At 37.4% G+C, this 23,379-nt stretch overlaps 1 long non-coding RNA gene across 1 annotated transcript; it reads right to left on the reverse strand.

Annotated features, from left to right (window-relative positions):
- Positions 1-3,524: 3,524 nt before the first annotated feature.
- Positions 3,525-16,665, reverse strand: LOC135414123 (uncharacterized). Its single transcript, XR_010430590.1, has 3 exons — positions 16,098-16,665; positions 4,125-15,866; positions 3,525-3,644 (listed from the first exon to the last, which is right to left on the reverse strand). It is a non-coding gene; the product is annotated as an uncharacterized LOC135414123 (long non-coding RNA).
- Between the last annotated feature and the right edge of the window lie 6,714 nt (positions 16,666-23,379).

The following is a 23,379-nucleotide window of genomic DNA, read 5'->3' on the forward strand; positions in this document are numbered from 1 at the left end:
ATCATTATCTCCCTTCAATGGATTACTTGGAGTTTATAGGCGTGCCCCAGAGTGATTTGTAATCACCATCTTTAACTCTTCTGTCCTTGCAAAGAAAATACTAAAGAGTTCACTTGCATGTCTTTGCCGTGCACTTAAATGACACTGCAAATAATGAGTAGGCGCCAGATTCTGCTATGCCTTGTTATGTAAAAAATCCTGGAATGACCAGAAATCATAGTGTTATTTTGTGTGTGGAGCAAAACACAAGACAGCCTGCAAACAACTGGAAAATCCCTGAAAACATACTAGGAGAGCTTTTGCTCTCTTAAACAGTAATTTCAAGACAGCAGGTTCCCCACTCACCTCCTTCCTATGGCTCTGAAAGTTGTGGCAGGATTACATATTAAGTCCTTCATCTCCTTTGTATGCTTTGGTGAAGGAGACAGGTACTGACGTGTGGGAAGATATTACAGCTATAAGAGCAAAATTCAATTGTGGAATCCTGTGGAAACCTCTAGAATCCTGTAAGGAGAGGCTTTGCTAGTGAGTAGGGCTTTAGTTGGCTTCACACAGGGAAGATGGTATTTGCTTTTGTTACTGGGCTTTGATACACTTTGTTTTTCCCTAAGAGCAAAAGTCTTTAAGAAAAATTTGCAAGGCTGCCTTTCTTTTTAACTTTTTTTTGCTGGGGATGGTTATTACTCTTCCCTCACTTCAGTTGGTTTGTGGGTTCTCCTTTGCAGCCCCTGATTACAGATCCTGTTAGATAATCATTAGCAGTTTTGAGGCACATTTTTCTATCCCAATCTAGATCTCTTACTTGCTTGATCCTTCACCACATGCCTTTTCTTGCAGGGAAGAGAGCCTCCAAAGTCTGGGATTCATGCTGCAAAGCATCAACTTGGAGAGTGAAAGAGATTCTTTAATAAACTGCCATGGTCATGCTACACAGCAGAAATCAGGATGCGCTGCTGAAAGGTTTGCTTTAATGTCTAGACTATAGATGTTTGCGCTGGATAACACTTGTTCAGATATCGATTGTGGCGAAAAAGTCTCTCCTTTTCCAAGTCAGCTTTTATGTAGAAAGCAGACAACATGAGAGCATCCTGGATATTTGAAAATATAAAGTCCTGATAAGATAATACACCTCCACTTCTATTAATACTGCTCTTGAAAGCTGGGAAACAGAAAATGGCAATGAGTGTAACAAATACTTCAGTTAATGTAAGGGGAGAGCCAAGAAACAGTAGTATTATCCGCTTTATTCTAGAGAATTTACTGTGAGAGCTGAACAGAGTGTGTGACAGATTTTAAAAAAAAAAAAATGTAATTCAATGCACCCTAATGCCTCTACAAGAAAAATGCATGTTTTGTGCATTTTATGCATTTTATGCATTAAGTTTTATGACTGAATTTCAGTATGCAGGTATGAACAACATTGCCAGTGGAAAGTCCTGCTTGGTGATTACCAGATTATGATGTTCTTTGAACTTTCCTGCTTCAGAAAATGCAGTGTAGCCTTTGACACTGAAGTTTAGCCATGATCCTTCAATCTCATGCATATGTCACTATTGTGCTGTATTAATTTCATGGAATTTAAGAAAGATTTTAAAATAAACAATATTTATTTTCATCTTTCTCTATCTGCAATGTATTTTTGAAGCCTTGTTAAACATTCAGTTACGTATATATATATGTATCATCATCATCATGACTAGGCTTCACAAACAAAGATTTGGGATATATGTATGTATATATATATATAATATATATATACATAAGAGTGGCATTATTTGCTCCTTATTTCCTTACTTTGGAGATACTTAAATGTATGATAGTAATAACAACATTTAAAAAGCAGTTTCGGCAGTTTTCCTGGGTGCATGAGATTTCTGTACCGTTTAATTTGCTGCCAGCAAAAGTGTGAAGAGTTGATGTCAGAAATAGTTATGAAGAATACCTAAAATATAAATTTAGCGTATTTTTTTTTGCCTAAACAGAACCAGGCAGTAAAGACAGCTGTCCTGCTAGATAGTTTGTGAGCTTCAGTAGTTATCCATACCCACTGGATTATACACAGAAATATTTTTAAAAAAAGTCTGTTTCTGTGAAGAATCTTCATGAACTCTTATGTGCATTGTTGAAATAGGCAATGACATGAAATAATGCAGTCTTCCCAAGATTTTATTTTATGTATAAATCACAGCATTTACATCATCCATTAGACTATGGACATAAGGTTGTGGTGCACGAATGGTCAAGATGGTGGTGATACTGGTGGGGAAGTAAGAATGAAATTGTTTGAACAAAACTCTAAAGCAAACATACATTTTTCCATTTCCATCTAAGCATCAGGCCTCATTATCAGACTGCAACATTTGTGGAATGCACTTTGCGTATTTTGATGAAGAAGCTTCTTATACAGCCAGCCAGCTACCAAGGAGCAAGGTTTGTGATTTGCATCAAGTTACTGAAATCAGTTTACCAGATTGCCTCTCCCCGAGATGTAATGATTTTCTTTCAGCAGAAAGTGGCGCTGTTGATCAGCAACAATGTAGTGCCGCGTCCTTCCAGCAAAGGGATGATCAATCCGCCGCCGCTGCAGCCGTTCTTTGCCGAACTTCGAAGCAGCAGCCATCTGGAACTTATTCCAGTATTTGAATTCAGTTACTTTACTGCTTAACAGTGACCTACTGAACAGTTTAACCGTGTTATTCTCCCCCTTTTTATGTAAATCAGAGAAAACAGATGGAGAAAATAAGAGGTGTAATGCAATACAGAAAGTTTTGCTAGCAGCATTAAAGCATAGCATGATCTGTTAAATAAACCCCAAAACCCCCCAAAAACCTAAACAAAACCCATCAAAATATCATTTGGGGAAGTCAGAAAAAGGGTTTTATAGATTAAGTAAGAAAAAGATTCGGATATTTATTATCCAGGTGTTCCTAGACTTTTAAATATTTCCATTCAATGTAGACATGGTATGGGAAAAATCTTTCTTCTGCAGGAGAATTCTGATTTCTGTTAAAAATATTTAGTGCCTCTAGTACTTGTGAGACATTGCAGACAACAGGCCTGTGCTCAAAAAAAAAAAGAACAGAACAAGAACCTGCATTATGATTTTCCTCTCTCATGCTCTCCTTATTATGTAGAAAAATAACACTTGTGATCAGAACTAGAAGACTGTTGGCATTTCTAGTGATAGCTTTAGTCAGGATTCCTACTGCACTGGTATTTCTTTTTCTCTTGTTCTCTAGAGCTAACTTGAATAGAAATCACAAAATCATAGAACATGCCGAGTTCACATTTAGTGAACTGCTCTGAGATTATTATATCCACCAGGGATTACAGTCTTGTTTTTCCATGTGACTAAATGAACTCAAGGAGTGTTGCATTTTGTCCACAGGGTATTAGGACCTTATTAAAGGGCTAAACTGTAATTTGGATTCTTGGATGACAGGTTACCCACATGATAAGTCCAGTTGTGTAGTAACTGCTTACTTCCACCTCCTGTATGCAGAGTCTGTAGGGACAGCTCTGCACCAGTCTCTCATTCATCTTGCATCCCATTTTTGCTTTCCCAGAAGCATTACTGAGCTGACTTGAGGACTGCAATCACAAGCAGTCATGTCCTTTCTTGCCATCATTTTTTCTTCCTTCCACTACAAAGGTGAAAGAGGCAAAGTGTTATTTTTCTCATTTCCAGTGGGAGCTAAACCTTCAGTGTGGGAATATAAGAACGGCTCAACTAGATCAGAGCCAAGGGTCACCTTGCAAAGGATCACATGTCCACCTGGCAGGGGCATAGCAAAAAAAGTGTAAGAAAGAACCTAAGTGTAGGGCAGTCTTTCTCCTGACAGGGTAATCTCATTTTGAGGCAGTCAGCAGTTTATGTCATGTGTAGGCAAACAATTGTCTGCTTTATAGTTCCTGCCCCTCTTGAATACAATTCCTCTTCAAATTCTTTACTATCTTTAACTTTCAAAGCATGTTACAGTAATTGATTGTATTCCACCATTTCATGGGATGACACCTTATTCTTCTTCTTACACTTAATTCCTGGTGAAAGGACTCTTGAGGCAGGGTTGAGAGGGATGCTTCTCTAGTTGTTTTATGAGGCATAAAGAATAATCATTTATTACCTATCTCTTCCACACATCGCTTTTCACAACTCTCTAGCCTTTTCCATATTGGCCTCACAGTTTGGTTATCTCCAAGAGTCCTGCTCTATTTTGGCTCTGTGAACTGTTCAGGATTTTAAATGTACAGAGAAGTCACCAGCACGTACCAAAGGAGAAAAATCAAACAATAGCTTAGAATACCAAATATCAAAATTAATACCTGCAAAAAGTAACACCCTCAAAACTGTGTGTATGCATTGATTACATGTCTTAAAGTATCTTTGGCACCAAAGTGCACTAATTTAGAGAAGACAAAACTGAAATGCAGGCAAGTCAGGCTGCTTACCCAAGGTCACAGTGTTAGACGCGAGACAGTTCACAAGTTCTGGACCAACAACACTACCTGCCTATGCTCCTTACCTTTCTGGAGGTATTTACTTCCTCTTCTGCATGTCTTCATTACAGAATATTAACACTTGGGTTTTACATTTTGGATGGTAATAGCAGAAAAGTCCTGACTCCAATTCATAGTACTAGATTCCTGTGAAGAAAATCCTGTTCAAGGTGACAAGGTTTCCTCTTTCAGGTGATAAAAGTTTAACAGCTTAGCTGCTGCGAGATCCCCAGCTGCTTAGCTGGACATCCACTGGAGACATTAGAGATGAGAAAAGGTGACATTTCAAGATGCTGCTTGTATGTGAGAGCCTTCAGTGCAAATTACAGGATGTGAGACTGCTCCATCAGAAATCCTTGGAGACCATTGTTATTTTTCAAAGTGCTTTCAAGTGCTTTCACCAAATAGGCTTACCTGACATTTCTCTATGCAACTACTCCTTCTGTCTCTTTGTTCCTTTCCTGTTCTTCCTGTGACCTGTATTTTTACTTCCCAAATTGATTTCACTTTTCATCTTAAGAAAGAATACAAACTGTATAACTGTTTCTTTTCTTGGGCTTCTTCTTGCTAGAGGACTTGTTCAGTTCCATAGCACAAGAATAAGTTTGCCATGAGATTTCCTACTTCTGCTGTTTCACTTAGTGTCACGACACTAAACATCATTAGAACATACACTGTGCTTTTAACTATTTTTGGCTTGTGCCCACATAAGTCATGACCACATCTATACATAGGTAAACAGAACACAAACATGTGCACAGAAAACGTATGCAACCATACCAGTTGTTTCAGGATAAGATCTTCTTTCTGTATTAAGCTTTGACTTGGTGGTTAGATTAAATTGCATTAGACAAGAATGTGTTCAAAGCCAAAACCCCTTTTTTGGACACAGTCCTTCTTTTGAGAAAGAGCAGTACTGAAATTTTGCTTTCCCATTGCTCTCTCAAACCAAGGTTTTAATAATCTAAATTACAATCTGAGGATTTTCAAAGTATCAGGAAGTTGCAAAAAATATCAGTAATATGACTGCCTAGTGATATGTGGAAAGTTTTGGTGTTCTGAAGTCTGCATTCACTCCTGGTTACACATAATTGGTAGGGTCTGCCCTACAAATCTCCCATTCCTTTGAAAGTGGCTGAGACATCCCCATATTGTGGAGTGGACTAGAAAGCCTTGAGGGTAAAGCATTTTCCTTGACTGACTTAGTCATGCTGGTTTTATCCTGCAGCTGGTGCAGGCCTGGTAAACTGAAGTGCAGAATGCTGCAAGTTTGGTGGGGCTATTGTCATTTTTTACACCATTGCTATTCCAAGTGATTTGCTGTGAGAAGAGTGACAAAAGGCTTGCACTAAATACTGATACTTTCTGCTTTTGAACATTATACAATTTTCATTGCTCCCCAAACAATAAGTGTGCTTAGAATAATAACAAGGACAAAAATAGAAACAGTAACGCTTTGTAACAGCTCATTCAGCTTGAAAATGGCACTTTCAATATAGATTAACTTGGGTTTTGGAAGCAGTTCACACAGAAATTCCCATCACATAGGATATTTTTGTTCATAGCTAGTATTCTTGTCTCAAGGCTTCTACATGAAGGATTTCTTCTGCAACTCAGTTCTCTTCTCATTTTTGGGATAGTATGTGCAAGACGTTATTTTAGCATTATCAAGTTTTGGCAAATTGCTAGAGAATAGCCATGTTTTTGGGATAGATGTCAGGAAAAACAATTCTTACAATTTGTAACAGGAAAATTGTCTGTGTGTTATGTGAGAGGAAGAGAGAGAGAGAGAGAGAAAGAGATGTGTAACTACAAGAACTGGGAGAAACTGATACAATACATAACAGTCACTAGTGATTTACTATTACAGGTGGACTTTACAAATGGGCTTTTTTAAACAGATACTCCAGAAACTCCAGTATTTTATTGACAATTTACTGTGCTACAATATTATTGGTGGGTATTTTGCATAGCTCAGTGAAATATGAAAGCATCTTTGGGCTTGGTCTGAGACTGTCCTGAAGAAAAAATTTATCTACCTTTTAGGCAAAAAAAAAAATAACAAAGCTGGATAGCACCTGTGATGCAGGAATGAAACAGGAGTATGTGCCTCAACAAATCCATTTGACCTACTGAAACCAATCTGTCTGTTGGCTTTTATAAAGGATGTCAATTCATGAGGTATTTGCAAAGAAAATTAAATACTTGGTAGGTTCGATGCCGTGTTTTTAGACTTCAGTTTATCAACTGATAGTTTCTTTTGGGAAGCAGAAGGAACATTGCTGCTTTTATTTTTCTTTCCTGCCCTTTGGCAGTGTAAAAAGACCTACTCCTTGTTATGTATGAGTTCACACTGATATCAGAAAAAGTTGTGCATGAGTGAATAAGAACATCACAAATGGCACCTGAACTGAAGAGTTCTATACATATCTTAACTTCAATAATCTTTCATCTTTCAGCAGCACTTATTTCTTCTCCCTGAAATTTCAGCGATGCGGCATGATATTTCAAATCTGTGAACATCTGGTAAATTCCTGGAACAACTTTCATAGGATGTCTTCCAAAAGTGCAGGTCTTCCATGTATCAGAAAAACTGATATGTATGATTTGATGATTTGACCTGTTATTACTTTTAACACTCCTCCAGAATATTACTGGGGACACCCAGTAGTTACTGAATTTATTTGCAGAATTTAAAAATGATTTCTCACAAAAGCTGTACTTTTATCTATTGACTGTACCCTTTTTTTAAGCACACTTTCATGGTAAGTTACTTTAGTACTTGCTGCTTATGACATAAATAGGAAATGATTCTAGACTCTAAATATTAATCTCCTTATTGCCACTCTTTGAACAGAAAAAGAATGCACAGTGCCAGAGATTCAGCCCAGATGCAGTATTTTCCCATGATAAATATCTTTTCCTTTTCTTCAACCCTGCAAAGTACTTTTGTCCTTTATTTTCCACTAATGCTTATGATAAAAAATTAAATTACTGTTCATCCTTTCAATAAGTTTCCCTCAGAGAATCTCTGCTAAAGAACAAACATTTAAAAGGAATGCAGAAGCCTTAGTTTTATACACAGCCCTACTATATTATTCATTGCAATGCATTTTTAATGTCACAGAAAGAAAAGTAAAATATATTTTAATTTCTGGGACTAGGCAGCCAAGTGATCCAGGGAATCTCAAATTCACAAAGGCTGAAGACAAATGCATATAGTGCAAAATAAACCCCACACCAAGCCCCAACCCTCCTACCCTCCAGTAACCCGAATGTTTTCATGAGAGATTTGTGAAAACTCTTACTGGTGGAAAATCTCCTGAGACTGTCACCATGGTGCACAGACGCTGGGAACCTCTGACCTAGAAGCATTCGATGTGCTTCAGACACTCTTTTTTCAGTGAAGAAATAGGTCAGCAAGATTGAGATAATAAAACAAAAAAGGCTGAAAACAAAGCTGTACCTATTAACATAGCTGTTGGGATTACTATGGAGGTTTCTCCTGCCTCTTCTCCTTCTTTTTACTTCTTATAAAGAAACCAGCCTTTTTTCTTTTTTTGTTCATAAACAAACACATTTTGACTAAATAATTGCAATGGTTTATTTGAGCTTTCTTTTTCCTGTTTGAAACCTGGGTACTATTTTACAAGAACAAAGAGTGAATAATATTCTTTACTTTGTTTATGAATTGTCAGGGCTAATGGTTTTCTTTGTGTTGTATTCTCTTGGAATTCAGCCATTTATCTTCAGTCGACAAGAGTTACAGCATCTAGTGAAGAATCGATTTACAAACCTCTCTGAACATAAGACTGCAGATTAAACTTTATGGACACTGTGTTCTTCAAACATGAACACACCTTTTATTCTATACAATGGTGGAATTGCATCATTGTTTGATATAATACATGAAAAGCAGAGCTGGATTTTCAGCTTTTGTTCTGCAATTCACAACAAAGAATCTAATCAACTGTAATTTTCAAGCATGCATTTTAAAGTTTGGAAATGTGTATGGTTAATGGGTATTCCCATAGACTAAAAAACTTAATTTTCATTGTAGTCTGCCAAACATCTGACAGCAACCCACCCACAACATGAGACAAAATTGATCAGAAATTCAAAAACAATAGACACAGTCTACTTTTAAATAGTGACTGTGAGGGCTAATAATTTAAAAACATAATTATTTTAATGGTGAAATCATCTTTTTACAAAAGCAATTCTCACAAATTTGTAACTCGTTATTATTTCAATAGTCCCTTATGGATTATTAGGAGAAGGATATGTCAGTGCAGGTAGTTGATGATTCTTGAAAGCAGACATTACTTTTTTAAAAACAGATGTTGTTATTCGGTTTCTTGACAAAAATACTAAACCCAGTTTAAATCTGGGTAACATCCCCCCTCAGCAATTTCTTTCTCTCATAGTGTCCAGGGCAAAGTTCAGGGTTCCCTTGAGATGCACAGTTTGATTACAGGCTGCAGGTGGATTTCTCCTAAAGACATCAGGAGCTTTTATGGAATTTGCCACTTACCAACACTAAAAGGAAAAGAGAGCACTTTATTATTAATAAAGGCATTGGCTGTTAAACGTAGGAGAGTAGAAAATGCCACTGTTCATGAAAGCCCTGTGGGAAAGAAAGTTAAGTGAAAAAAACAACTCTGAGATTACAAAATTGGTTGTAGTTGAAATCAAATTCAATTTTAATAAAAGGAAAGTTCTATGAGGAAGATATTCAAGGTGCCATTTAGACATTTTTGCAGTCCACTAATTCAGGTTGATGAAGAAATCTCATTACAGACTGGACAGGGAATATTCAGGAAACCAAAACTAAGTTCAGGAAAGAAAATTATTGGAAGATATAAAGACAGAAATAGTCAGATATGTTTTATAAAAATTGAGATACAAAAAGAAATCATAGTTCTAGGGAAAGCTGAAAGTATGATGACATTGTAAGGAATGAAGACATTTCTAAAATGAGACTGATAAAAGTTTTGGAAACAAAACAGCACTTAAAGAGATCAGTAATCTAGAGCTTTAAATTAGACGTGAAGGAGGATGGGAACAAGGCCAGGCTCAACAGAGATGAGCTGTGGGAAAGGGAGAACTATAGTGACCATCCTATTAGCAAAAGGAGGGTTAAGAGGGAACACATCGAGCAAGCACAAGCACCCAAAGATGTAACCAGAAGATAGGAATATGAGCCATCCATATCCTGCTGGGATATTGGCACAATCAAATACTTCTGTAAATTGCCTGTACTTTCAGAGGGGTCCAAGAGAGTTTGTTGATATTTAAAGATCACAGAGAGAAAGATGATTAAGGAACCGGAACATCTCTCTTACAAGGAAAGGCTAAGAGATTTGGGCCTGTTCAACCTTGAGAAGAGACAACTGATAGGGAATCTCATCAATGTCTATTAGTATTTGAAGGTAGGGTGTCAAGAGGATGGACCAGGCTCTTCTCTGTCGTGTTGAGCAGTAGGGTAAGAGGCAATAGGCAGAAAGGTGACCAGGCACTGGAACAGCTTGCCCAAAGAGATTGTGGAGTCTCCCTCACTGGAGGTATTCAACAACCATCTGAACACAATCCTGTGCCATGTACTCTAGGATGACCCTGCTTGAGCAGGGAGGTTGGACCAGATGACCCACTGTGGTACCTTCCAACCTGAGCCATTATGTGATCCTGTGAATATAAAAATAGAATGAATGTGCAAAATGGTTAAGCTGAGACTAATCACAGTGGCTAAAGAAAAATATGATGCTAAAGAAAATGTTGGGAGCATTTTGACTTTCCAGTCAATTTTGATGGAATTATGTATAAGGGGAAGAAGAAATATAGAAGAACTGACTACCATCAATAATTGAACAGACCTGGTAAAAAGATTCTGCTGAAATATAACTCAGGAAAATCATGGCAATAATTTGCAGAGAGAAGCCATTTTAAAGAGTAAAAGAGGAAGACATTTAGGGCAACCTCAAACCACACCTAAGCTGCACTGCCTGGGAATGCATGTTCTGCTGGCTATTGAAGAAAATGAGAAGGTCAATAATGATGTTTGTCCTTTTCATGGACTTTTGTTTCAGTTTGATTGGAAACATCATGGAAAGCTACAAAGTCACGTGGCATTCAGAACTTATAACTGCAATTATAAAAGCTGTGTTTGAAGACTCTTGCAGCATTGTAAAAAAAAATAATGAAAAATTAAACAACTCCAATGCTTGTTATAATATAAGGAAGCATAGAATCACTACAGCTTTTCATCATATTTTTAAACTAGACAGTAAGAATGATAAATGAGTTAGAGGGCATGACTTGAGATGATCTAAAGTTAAGGTCCTTAACTAACACAGATGACATCACACAACTGAAAAGAAATGCTTGAATTATTGATGAATCAAATTAATAATTAACCTTGGAAGATTGGTTTGGTCAACTCTGACTCATAAAAAATGCCAAGGAGATGAAGTGGCTGCAATATGAAAAGAAGAAATAGGAAGGGCAAGTGAAATGTGGCATCTGTGAAGTCAAACAATATGCAAGACTCCTGTGTGCCCAGAGGAAACTTGACTACTCCTGAGGTTTCCTTCAGAATAAAAATAAAAGATGTACTTCACAGCAACTGATAAAACTATAAACTGATAAAAACTTTACTTCTCAAAGGGCAAACATACCAAATCTGTGCACCAGCAGGCATCATTACACTATGGGCCAGAAGCAGTTACTTTACATGACAGAAACAACTGAGGCATTTGATATTAGAACAATTTGAAAGATGCTGCATATTCACAGAATCATAGAATGGTTTGGGTTGGAAGAGACCTTAAAGATAATTTAATTCCAATGCCCCTATCATGAACAGAAACACCTTCCTCTAAACCAGTTACTTAGAGCACCATCCAACCTGGCCTTGAACGCTTTTTAAGTGAAAAGTTAAAAGATTAGTATTAAGTGAATCTTAATGTGAACATTAAGTGAAAATATTTTATATGAAGAAGGTAAAAGGAGAATTCTATATGAAGCCAAGGAAAATAATTGGATATATTTAAAATACAATGGCAGTAACCCTGTAGAAGTCATAACTATACACCAAAAAAAGCTACAATAAATCATGGAAATGCACCCAAGTGCCTACTGCTCAATTGTTTGTTAGCTGATATTAATTCAGGGATTAAGAAGGGAATGTGCCTGTGCAGGAATGACCTGCATAGCCTCTCTTATTTGAAAATATATTCTATGATGAAAATATAAGAAATGGATAACCAATGGATAGCCTCATTCTCTGAAAAAATTATTTAACTTCTCTTGACACGGATGAGTGGAATAATATCCTTTGGGATAGTTTTTCTTCTTCAGACATACCGTACTAGACACATAGAACCTCTCCTGGTGGATCTCGCTCACATAAGGGAGTTTGAATGACACTTGTTGTGTACCAGATTATGCACCACTTGAAGGATTCTTTACCCTAGTTGTGATGTTTGCTGGTTTCACAATACAAAGAAATGCCACTTCACTCCTTGGGAATGGGCTTGGAAGCTGATCAATCTGCTGTAGATATGAAATGAAAATGCCTTCTCATTTTCACCAACCAACTTCTGTTAATGTGGCATTGTCTGTCTAGATAAAATTTAGGCCTTTTTAGCCTTGTATTTTTTGCTGTGTTCTCTTTTCTGGAAAAGACTCAAATATAGAAGTAGGAAAAAAAACCAACAAAGACCCTGTACTAATTTCTTTCCAGAACACCTGTATTCTATGGATGTTGCAGAGGAGACCCATGTAGCTGGGCCTCAAGTGCATGGTGAACTTTGGGGCAAGGTATCTCACATGCAGCAGTGCTCCTCTTCCCATTCTTTATATTAGTGTATGTCACAGCAGGTAATTTAATAGACATCCTGAAACAGTGTTAGTCCCTCTGCTATATCAGCATCTGTTAAATGCTTTTCTTTTCAACTTTCTAAGTTTCAGTATTTACCCTCTGAAATGAATGGCTTCATTTCTCTCCCTTCTCATACAGAATTGTCTTTGGTCCTTCTACTATTTTGCCCTTTTGCTGTGAGAAAACTGGTACCTGAGCATTTATCTGATAATTTCTTTGCTATTTTTGGTTCTACTTACCATGTAACTGAGTCTTTTCTGACTAGTGTGAGCATAAGAACTACCCAAGATGTTTCAAATCAAACCTATGAGAAAAGTTTTAAATAGTCAGAAGCTGACAAAGTACTTTTTCAAGCATTGCTTAATGCTTTTCTTTTTCCTTAATTTGCCCCATCACTGTTCAGAAAGGATCCACAGAATCCAGTTGCCCTGTGTGAAGGCATATATATTATCAGTTTAAGTATTGCTTCAGCTACCTAGAGTTCAATAATGTAAACCATGCTGCATAACAACTAGGGGAGAAATATTAAATTCAGAACACATACTTGTCTTGTGTTTAACCCCAGACGGCAGCTCAACCCCACGCAGCCGCTCTCTCACTCCCCCAGCAGGGGGATCAGGGAGAGAACTGGAAGAGTAAAGCAGAAAACTCATGGGTTGAGATGAAGACAGCCTGATAGTTAAAGCAAAAGCTGTGCATGCAAGAAAAGCAAAATAAGGAATTAATTCACTGCTTCCCAATGTCAGGCAGGTGTTTAGCCATCCCCACAAAACACAGACTCCTTCATGCACAATGTTGACTTGGGAAGACGTGCTGATTTTGGCTGAAGTAGAGTTAATTTTCTTCACAGTGGCTAGTATGGGGCTATGTTTTGGATTTGTGCTGAACAGAGGGATGACAGTATGGAGATCTTTTTGTTATTGTTGAACAGTGCTTACACAGAGACTGTGCCTTTTCTGCTTCTCGTACTGCTCTGCTGGCAAGGAACTTGGGGATGCATAGGAGGCTGGGAGGAGACACAGCCAGGAGAGATGACCCAAATTGACCAAGGGATATTCCAGACCATATCACATCATACTTAGTACATGCAGTGGGAGGGGAAGAAGGAGGAAGAGTGGTATGTTTTGAGTGATGCAGTTTGTCTTCTTAAGTAACTGTCACATGTGATGGGGCCCTGCTCTTTTGGAGATGGCTGAACATCTGCCTGCCCATGGGAAGCTATGAATTAATTCTTTGTTCTTTTTTCCTTGTGCGTGTGGGTTTTCCTTTTCCTATTAACTGTATTTATCTCAACCACGAGTTTTCTGGCTCTTACCCTTCCGATTATCTCCCTGATCTCCACGGCAGGAGAGTGAGTAAGCAGCTGTGTGGGGCATGGTGGCTGGCTGTGGTTAAACTATGACAGATCACAAATGTCACCACTCCCAGCGTCCCCCCCTTTCTACTTCTTGCCCCAGCACTATATGCTAAGTATGACACTAAGTATGGAATATCCCTCTGGTCAGTTGAAGTCAGTTGTCCTGGTTGTGTCCCCTCCTATCTCCTTGTGCACCCCTTACCCCAGTCAAAAACAGCACAACCTGCCACTGCAAATTTAGAAATGCAAATTAAAAAAAGGAAGCACATTCTTTCTGTCAAAGACTGTGCGTGGGGGTATGCCATTTTGTACTGCCAGAATCTAACGATATTTCAGTCTTCTCACTTGCTTATCAGAAAGAAACACATTTGCAGGACTGGAAATGAACACCTTTACCCCTTTCAAAATCACATATTATTTAAAATTACAAAATAGTACTTTGAAACTTGCTACATAAATTCTGAAAAATGTGTAATACTTGCCCTACATCATAACCAAGTTAAACTCAAATCCACTATGCATGGGGAACTTTGCCAGCCAGCTACATAGAGACGATAGATGTCTTGATACACTTGTGTAGATCTTTAAGACATCAGTGAGGAACAAGTGCAAAGATCAAGGGCAGTCAAGTCTTTTACAACCCATTCATTTTATTTCAAATCTGCGCACATATAATTCTGGCTGACATACTCTCTTAACTACAATATTGCAGAACAACCCTTTAAGGCCCTATTATTCAAGGTGTAAGCTTGTTTTAAACATGCTGGTTTCTTTATGCAAAAACTTAAATTGGTCAAGCTGTCACAGGAATTTTAATTTTTTTTTTATTCCTTTTGTTGTAGATTATCTACAAATAAACAGGTGTGATTTTACAGATCATTTATTCAGAATCATTTAAGTGTGATGCATGGCTTCACAACATGTCTGCTCTGATTCCCCAGCATTTTTTCTGTTTGATTGTGCAAATTCCATTTTTCTAGCTCTGCCCCATGAATCATTTCTAAACAGAAATTTCTAAACAAAAATAACAAAAGTCAAGGTACAAGACAATAGAGAGAGTATTTTGGATGTAAAATTTTTGGCACATCTTTTACATGTGACTTTCATCTCCTGTCACTATGGATTTTTTCTGAGAGGAAAAATGGTCTGCCAAATATGGAGCTCAAGAGCAAGAGAAGCCTGAGCTTTAATTCAATGTTCCTAAGTTCTTTTTGTTGATGACAAGTATTCATTGCAAACTTTTCATATTCTTTTGTCACTGCACAAATTTGGAAAGGCTAGAAGCTTTCTAAAGAGAAGCATTTTTTAGTTTTCCAAAATTGTTTCCAACAGCAGTCTGGCACCTTTTGCTTTAGATAGGCAATGAATAAACTACATATTTTACATTCTTAACAGCAAGTTTTTCTTAAATATTCTGTTCATAGAATTCTTAATTGCAAACTCTTTATATAACAGCTACTGGCACATCTGAAAATACATTTATAAATGTTTGAAAGCTTGCTCTTCGTTACTAACTCAAAAGGTTAAATAACCCTTCATGCAAAGCAGTCTCATAAAATAATGAAGAAAGCATGATTTTACTTGCTTTTTTCCAGAGATTTCTGGTGTAAAAAAAGAAGTGCAACAGTAAATAAATAAATAAAGAAAGAAAGAAAGAAAAAAAGAACAACCATACCCTAAACCACAGGAACATAATTTTGAGATTTCTAACAAGAACAATATGCTCTCTGCCTTTCATACCCCACTTCTTGACCTGAAGAGGTTACTTGACCTTCAGTCTTTTGGGATGCTGAATGTCAGTAAAAATGTGCTCTGGAAGCTAAAGAAAGGGAAAGTCTCTTAGTAGTTCATGGTAGTTGAATGGACAAGATGTCACAAGGCTAATTGAACTTCTCTCCCAGCTCTATTAGTCACTTATCTCTATGACCTAAGATGCTTCTCTGTCTTCCACTCCAAGTTTTGGACTGAAATGTCTGATCAGGCTAAAATAGTTTTGGAGACATATTTGTTGAGAGCTTGACATGATGAAGGGTTGAACACGTTTTGAGCTGGCTTCTCACCAAACTTCCAAGGCTCAGCAAAAGCCTTTTCTGTCCCTCCCCCTTTAGGAAAGGGGAAAAAAATCTATAGAAACTGAGAGAAATCGAAACCAACTGAATTATACCAAAATATATATGTATTTTTACATATATTACAGTTATACACAGTAAGAATATTATGTACAACTCCCAAGAAGGGGAAGAGGGGAAGGGAAAATGGGAAAAGGGGACAAAAAGGGACAAAAAAGGAGAAAACAAAACAAATATGCACAATCAAAAAACTCAGAGACTAGCAGAATAAAGAATTAGCAAAAGAATATCTTACTACTCTCCTTGGGACAGCAGAAGTCACGCTGAATGACCGCCGGCACCCTCCACCTCCCAAGGTCTACAAGGCCTCACTAGGCCTCACTCCCCCCCACAGCAGAACCAACAGCAGGGAACCTGCACCTTCAGATCCACCAGAAGGGAAGAGAGCAAAGGCCTCTCCTCCCTTCTTCTTTATACCCCCGTCTTACGTTAAAAATCGTAGGGAATACTGGGTATATGGCCACTTCCTTGGTTACAAACCGGTCACCAAGGAAGGCCTAGACTAAAACTACCACAAGAGTTGATCCGTTTCGGGTGCTTATGGACTGCTGCACAAGAATAAAATCATAAGGGGCTTTTAGAGGGCAATTAAAATTTTTGTTCTTTGCAAGGAAATTTGATTACAGCATATCCATTTCACTTTACTCCAGACCCCTGTTATGGTCTTGCAGTTATTGACCCCCCTTGTTGTGCCAGTGCCAGATTTTTTGGGGAGGAGGTAGGGGAAAGCCATTTCTTAACATGGATCATTTCACCAATCTACTGCACAGAATCAAAAATATTTCTTTGGATGATTCAGAGGGATTTGAAGACAGATGATGCTGAAATTTGAGGTTATGTTGTTTCTCAGGACTCTGTGACAAAATACATGAAACTTAAGGAAAACTTTATAGATTTATGTCTCTATATATGTTGTTGGTTCAACCCAGCAAGCAGCTAAACACCACAGAGCTGCTTTTACACCTCCCCCCCCCACCCCATTCCCAGTGGGGGAAAGAAGAAATGGAAAATAAAAGCAAGAAAACTTGCGGGATCAAGATAACAACAACATAATCTATTATTATTTTTATCATTGTTATTATTAAAATAATAAAAAAATAATTAGTGGAAGAAGAGAGAAGAAAACAAACCAAATGATGTAAACTCAACCATTCACCACCCCCCATGAGCACACTGATGCCCAGCCAGTTCCTGAGCAAAACATGGTTTACCCTTCTTAACCTTCCTGTTTCCCCTTCCATTGCTGAGCATGGTGTTATATGGTATGCAATATCTCTTTGATTAGTTTGGGTGATCTGCCCAGTTGTCTCCCCTCCCAGCCTATTGCACAGCATTCCAGTCTATTCACCTGGGGAAACAGAGTGAGAAGCAGAGGAAGGCTTGACACCATGCAAGCACTGATCAGCAGAAGCCAGAACAGTAATGTGTTATCTAAATTGTTCTGGTCAAAAATCTAAAACTCAGCCTCATATGAGCTGCCATGAAGAAAATTAACTCTGTCCAGATCCAGTACAATATATATATATTACAGAAATAGTAATTTTTTTCCGCTAGCAAGATCAAAGTCAGAGTTTTTGCATATCTTTTTCTATAATAGCTGATAAGCAATTAAAAGTAATCTAGAGACTGCAGTTCCTTGCTCTTCTCAATGTGATTGCAGAAGAAACACAGAATCACAAACTAAAGCCTTTGCATGAAAAAGTTTGCTGTTTTTAACTTTTAAGGGCAAGAAGGGTATCACAAGCTATTGTATGAAGTGATTACTCATATGGTTCCACACTTAGAAGTTACAGAATACCTTAGTTCCTTAGTTCTTAAAAATATATATCATATATTTTTGCTACAGTGCACTGAAATATCTGCTTATAAAACTGAATGATAGTCTGTGCCCAGGTACTACATTTGAAAAATCAAATTCTTTTTGGCCAAAATAATTTGCAAATATGTTACACTGATGGAGTTTTTTTTGTTTGTTTCAAATGATATCTGTCCAAACCCCTTGGAAGCACATTAAGGATCAAAGTGTTTTGTTTCAGTAGTATAGACCTGATAAACAATTTTATATTGAAAGTCTTCTTGGAGGCCAGCTAAAAATCAAGCTTTCAGGGACTTTTTACCCCATTCTAAGCAGAGTTTCAACTATCCTGGCCCTATTTGCAACATGTAGTGTTTCCTCAAAATTCTGCTTGCTCCACATCCTGTAATCTGTTTTTGATCTAAAGCCTACAAACTTGACATATTCTGAAAATAACAATATTCCCATCACCTTTCCTTTTTTTCCCCATGGATATATGTCTGAGCTCCCACTGCTCACAGCAACTTGTAAAGCTTTGTTTTTGCTGGCAGATGTTATACAGAACTCAGTAAAATGTGGTGTCTACACAGCACAGTGGGAACTTGAATGACCCCATGCAGATAAGCTCATTTGCATTATGAGTTTATATTAATAACTTGTAGGAAGATGTTTGAGCTGCACAAAATTATTTACAATACCTTTGATAATGCTCCCTGAAAATATGGTCCATGGAATATGCCACTGTTGTTCATACTAAGGAACATGGCAGAAAAAAAAAAGACTTTACATCTGAAAGAAAGCGCCTTGGTGCAAACACAGAGTTTAAATATTTAAAAAGCTCAAAGATTGGTTCAACTATGCAAGACAGATTACTGGCATTATGGTCAAATAAATATAAACCTTGAATCAAGCACCAACCTTTAGAAAAATCAGTTTTCACATATTTGTTTTCTTAGGCAAATAAAGACTGTCCCAGAGGAAACTCACAATGCTTTTAAGTTCTTTATTTCCTTAGGCCACTCTACCACATCCTCTGTCTTCCTGCACCATTCTGAAGGTGTGATCAAAGTTTTCCCTTACTATGCACTGAAAGAGAGGGACAGGCGTAATTGTGTTGGGCGGAAAAATTCATTTTTATTTAAAACTTCTGAAGAAACTTCCCTGTGAGCAAGTAAAGGCTTGCTCAGTAACAGTATTGATTCCTGTCAGAGATTATTGCATCTTCTAATGCACTACCAGGTAGAAATTATACTTATGCACTTGGGGGAATTACAATAACAATAGACTATTCAGATGGCTCTGTACCTAGGACTAATAGCATATAATAGTAATAATGGTATATTATTTTATATATACAGTAATAGTGTATAGAAATAGCGAATGCAGTTTTTGCACTGTCTATGGACCATGTTCTTCTGATATTTATAAATGAAGAGAAACAAGTGACGAACTGGTTAAACAAAATATTAAAAATCCAATATTTTTTAATATTTGGCACTCCTGATGCCTGGGGTGGTTGTGCAAAGATATTTGTCTTGTACTATTGCTATACAAATTCTACTAATCATAACAATTCACAAAAAAGTTTAGCACTGAACAGTTTACAGAAAATATCTAATTTGGCTGCCATACTTTAAATCACTGACTCTGGTTCCTCTTTCAGCCTTTCTATCTTTCAGTTTTTCTGCATAAGATACTTTCATATTTATCAGTCACTAAGACTTCTGAAGTCAGTCAGTTAGTATTGCTCTTTATTTTAGTAGAAGGAAGGACCTTTGGTTGCTGGCTGACTCTACAAATGTTCACAATGCATCCTTGATTAAAAAAAGATCATGAAAATAAATAGGGTTTAACAAATTTTTCAAATTGTTAATTGAATATTCAGCATATTTTTACTGCAAGTAACATGGATGTTTTATATCACAACCCTACATGCTAACATTACTCAAAGATAAATGGCCTTGATAAACCTTATCATATTCACACTTTGAGTGTAAAATGTTGAAATAAAAATCTGATAAGGCATAAACTGTTGAAGTAGCATGTTATTTTCAACATTTTATCTGTCATTTGCCATTTATTTCAACACTTTGTATAGTACATTAAATACTCGTCTGTCAAGTAAGTGTTTGAAAGCCTAAGGACATAGAAATGCCTCTGATCAGCAGCACACACTGGGGCACCACTGGTGGGTCAGAGATCATGAGAGGAAGACTGAAGTAGCTATGAATGTTGCAGGGCTAAAAACCACAGGATCTGTGGAGATCCATGGGCAGCAGAAGTGAGAAACAGCACTGAGCAGGTTCCAAACAGAAAGGTTTTTAGGAACAGCATGGAACTAGCTGAGGATAGCAGGACACAGACATATACCTTTTATATAAGTGTATGAACATGCAGTGGTGAGGTCACAGCAGGTATTTGTGGCAGCCTGGATAGCAAGATGTGTTGCACTGATCCAGTCAATCTTGCCTATTCTGTGGCCAACCCTCTCAGTTCTGTGCAAAGGAAAATTCCTTAGACTGTGCCAGCCATGCTTCTGAGGCGCATTGCCACATTTTGTGCAATATCACAACCATTTGAGAAAAAAGAAATTGGTTTAAAAGATTTTATGGTCAATTAAGGGCTTGTCTACCTGATAGTTAAATTAATTTGAGATCTGAATTTAAAGTGTATTAGCTAAAGTGCATTGAATCCTCGTGTGAGTGTCTTTTGAAGTGAACTAAGTGAAATAGTGCCACTATATTTTTGAGGCTGCCTGCATGACTGTTTAATGTTCTCTAAATACTTCTCAGATCTTTAAATCATCTTTAACTAATACATCTTGATGCCTTTGATTCAACACTCTTGAAAATAAGCTTTTCAACATTTTTTTTGGTGAACCAGATTAGAGAAAAAGGTAGGAGTAGGCAGGACAGTATTCCCCATTTCTTCATCTTCCAGAGTTGCATGAATACTCATGGTATGAGGGAAGGCAGGGAGGTCAAAAGAGTGCTCTGTGGCTATTTTCTTTTTCATTTCCTTAACGCTTTCTGCCAGTCCTAGCACTATCTAGTCCAGGACCCAACTCAGCTACCGTAGACCTATTGTGTGTGTGTACCCACCTGAGTGCCTAAGGCATGAGATAGCTGAGCAGGTTCCTAGTAAGCTGGACTCAACCCATGGCTTTGTGAAGAGGTGTGTTCTCATGACACATGTACGTATAGGAGATAGTAATATTTTCTGAGGATTACGTGGGGGATCATGCAGTGTTTCGACTAGGCTCGAGTACTGGTACTTACAGGTACTTTAACAGCAGCTCATACTGTTTTCCTGGCAGGACAAACAGAACTAAGAAACTCCCTCTCCCCACTCCCTAGAGTTTCAAGAGCAAATTGTATAGGAAGGAAGAGCTCTTTTATCCTAAGGGTGGTTATGTCTCTGTTGAATGGTACTAAAAACATACATTCATGGTGTGGATGTGGTAAACTACTGGCATAGGAAAAGAATAAATAAAACAGCAGATGCTCTACAAACGCTGCTTGAGCACACTTCAGTGTTTATCATACTTATATGGAAATTCAGTGCCAACAAACTATTACTTGGCTACTTCACAGACTGAAGAAAATTGAAGCACATAAACCAGCCTAATTTAAGACTGATATTGCAAATAAAGCACTAAATGAGGCAAACTTTTGTTGGAAAAAACAATGTTTTTTTTCAATATGTCTTAAGACATAGAAGCTACTTTCCCACAAAACAAATATATTTTTGTACAACATTTAAGTATAAACCCACTACAACTAAAGCATACATTAATTTATTTTTCTTATTTTGGGCAAGATCTTTTGAGATAAACAAAAATTCTGTTGTCCTACCAGTGAAATTTGTATTCTGGTGGGAGAATATAAGCCAAAATAGTTAAAGTTCTTCAAAGTGTTCCAAATATAGCAGTTATCTGTTCATTAACTGCGGAGAAATTGAATCTTGTAGGGGTAAAAATTGAGATAAAACCCAACTGTGCTGAGTTATATTTGGTGACATCATCTGACATTGCAGAGATCTGGCACACTTTGAATCAGAGAGCAAAATATATCTTGTCCTAATTCCACTCACCTGTGTAGAACTGCTCTAAGGAGGAATCTGAATCACTGGATTTTCACTTTCTGAGATCATTATCAGAGTGTCATATTACTTCTCAAATAAACATATTATTTAATTGCTGTTATTATTATTATTATTGTATTGCTATTATTTAACCCAGTATTTCAAGTGCTAGGGAAAGTTACCATAAAGGTTAGCTTTAGCAGGTGTGTCTGAAAATGCTTGAAGAATCTGTACAGTTTCTCAAAATCTCCCAAAATCAACATAACAGGAAAGCACTGAAAACATAAATTTTCTTCACCTGTATCTTCACATGCAGAAAAACCTCCAAAACCAAAAGCCCCAAACTCACAAAAAACCCCCCTGCAAAGGTGGATCTTTCATAATCATATTTTACCCTCCCACTTAATCTAGCCTTTTCTTCTCCTTTTTTGGATAGTGCAATAGAGGTTTTGCTAAGAAGCAAAAATTTCCATTTTGCTTGCTTTACATGGCCTCAGCATGACTTTAAGAAGAAGATTCCCTGTGGCAGGGTGAGTAGATCCCTCTGCTCATCCCAGTCAATGTATGGCGATGGCACTTCACTCTCTCTCTACTTTTTTCCTTCCCACTCCTGACCACGTTGCTGCCACTGCATACTTTGCACCAGTTGTGGACTCCACTTCACTTACCTTCACTTAGTCCAATTCACTTACCTTGCAAAAGTGTGATATAAAAAACCCAAACAAGCAGATAAACAAAAATGAAGCGTTTTTTTCTACACTGTGAATTGAATCAGCTTCAAGAAAGCTTTACTGAGTGCCAGAGCCCATGAAAAGGAGGGGAAGAACTATAAAATGGAGCAAAAATACATGTGGAGGAGGGGAGACATCTGGTTTGGTGGCAATGATCTCTTGGAATGACAAAGCTTTGTGTAGAAACATAGCTTACTTGTCTTTGTAACTAACTCATTGCTTGATTTTCACTCATCTGTAGTCCATACTAGGAAAACGTTCACTGCTGTTGTAGGCTGCTCCCGTTTGAAAGGAAAACTATCCAGTTTACTGATTCTTAATTAGACTTTCTTGTTGCCTTTCTACTAACAAGAAATAGCATACCAACAAGACATACCATACTTTTACTATGTCATTGATAATTTCAGGCACATAAGGAAAGAAAAAGGTAAAAGTGAAAGGCCAATATTATCTACAAAAGAACTGACATTCTCAAAAAATATTTATTTTGCAGGCTAATGTGGATATGGGTAGACAAGTTTATTAGTACACTAGCCTCATCACGTGGGATTCTATTTTACCATCAAAATGAGACTCATACTTTGGATTACAAATTAAATGTTTGGTCCTGGGAAAAACTTTGAAGCAGTGAATTGATTGTAACCACATAGCAACTTCTGACATATCCTCAGGCTTCAGCCTGAAAACTGGAAACATTGGAGACAACTATCTGATGCTACTGAAGATCAGTATAACCAAGACCAAGCACTCTCTGTTTCATGAACCTTATCTTTCCACATAAGAAATTTCTCATTTCTCCTTCTGGTGCAGGAGGACAGGCACTGAGATACTTAGTGATATAATAGATTCCGTATTAATTGTTGCCTGCCACTGATTTTTATATCCTGCATTTAAGGATACTAATTTCA

The sequence above is a fragment of the Pseudopipra pipra genome, chromosome 1 (assembly GCF_036250125.1).
Source record: "Pseudopipra pipra isolate bDixPip1 chromosome 1, bDixPip1.hap1, whole genome shotgun sequence".
Taxonomy (NCBI): Eukaryota; Metazoa; Chordata; class Aves; order Passeriformes; family Pipridae; genus Pseudopipra; species Pseudopipra pipra.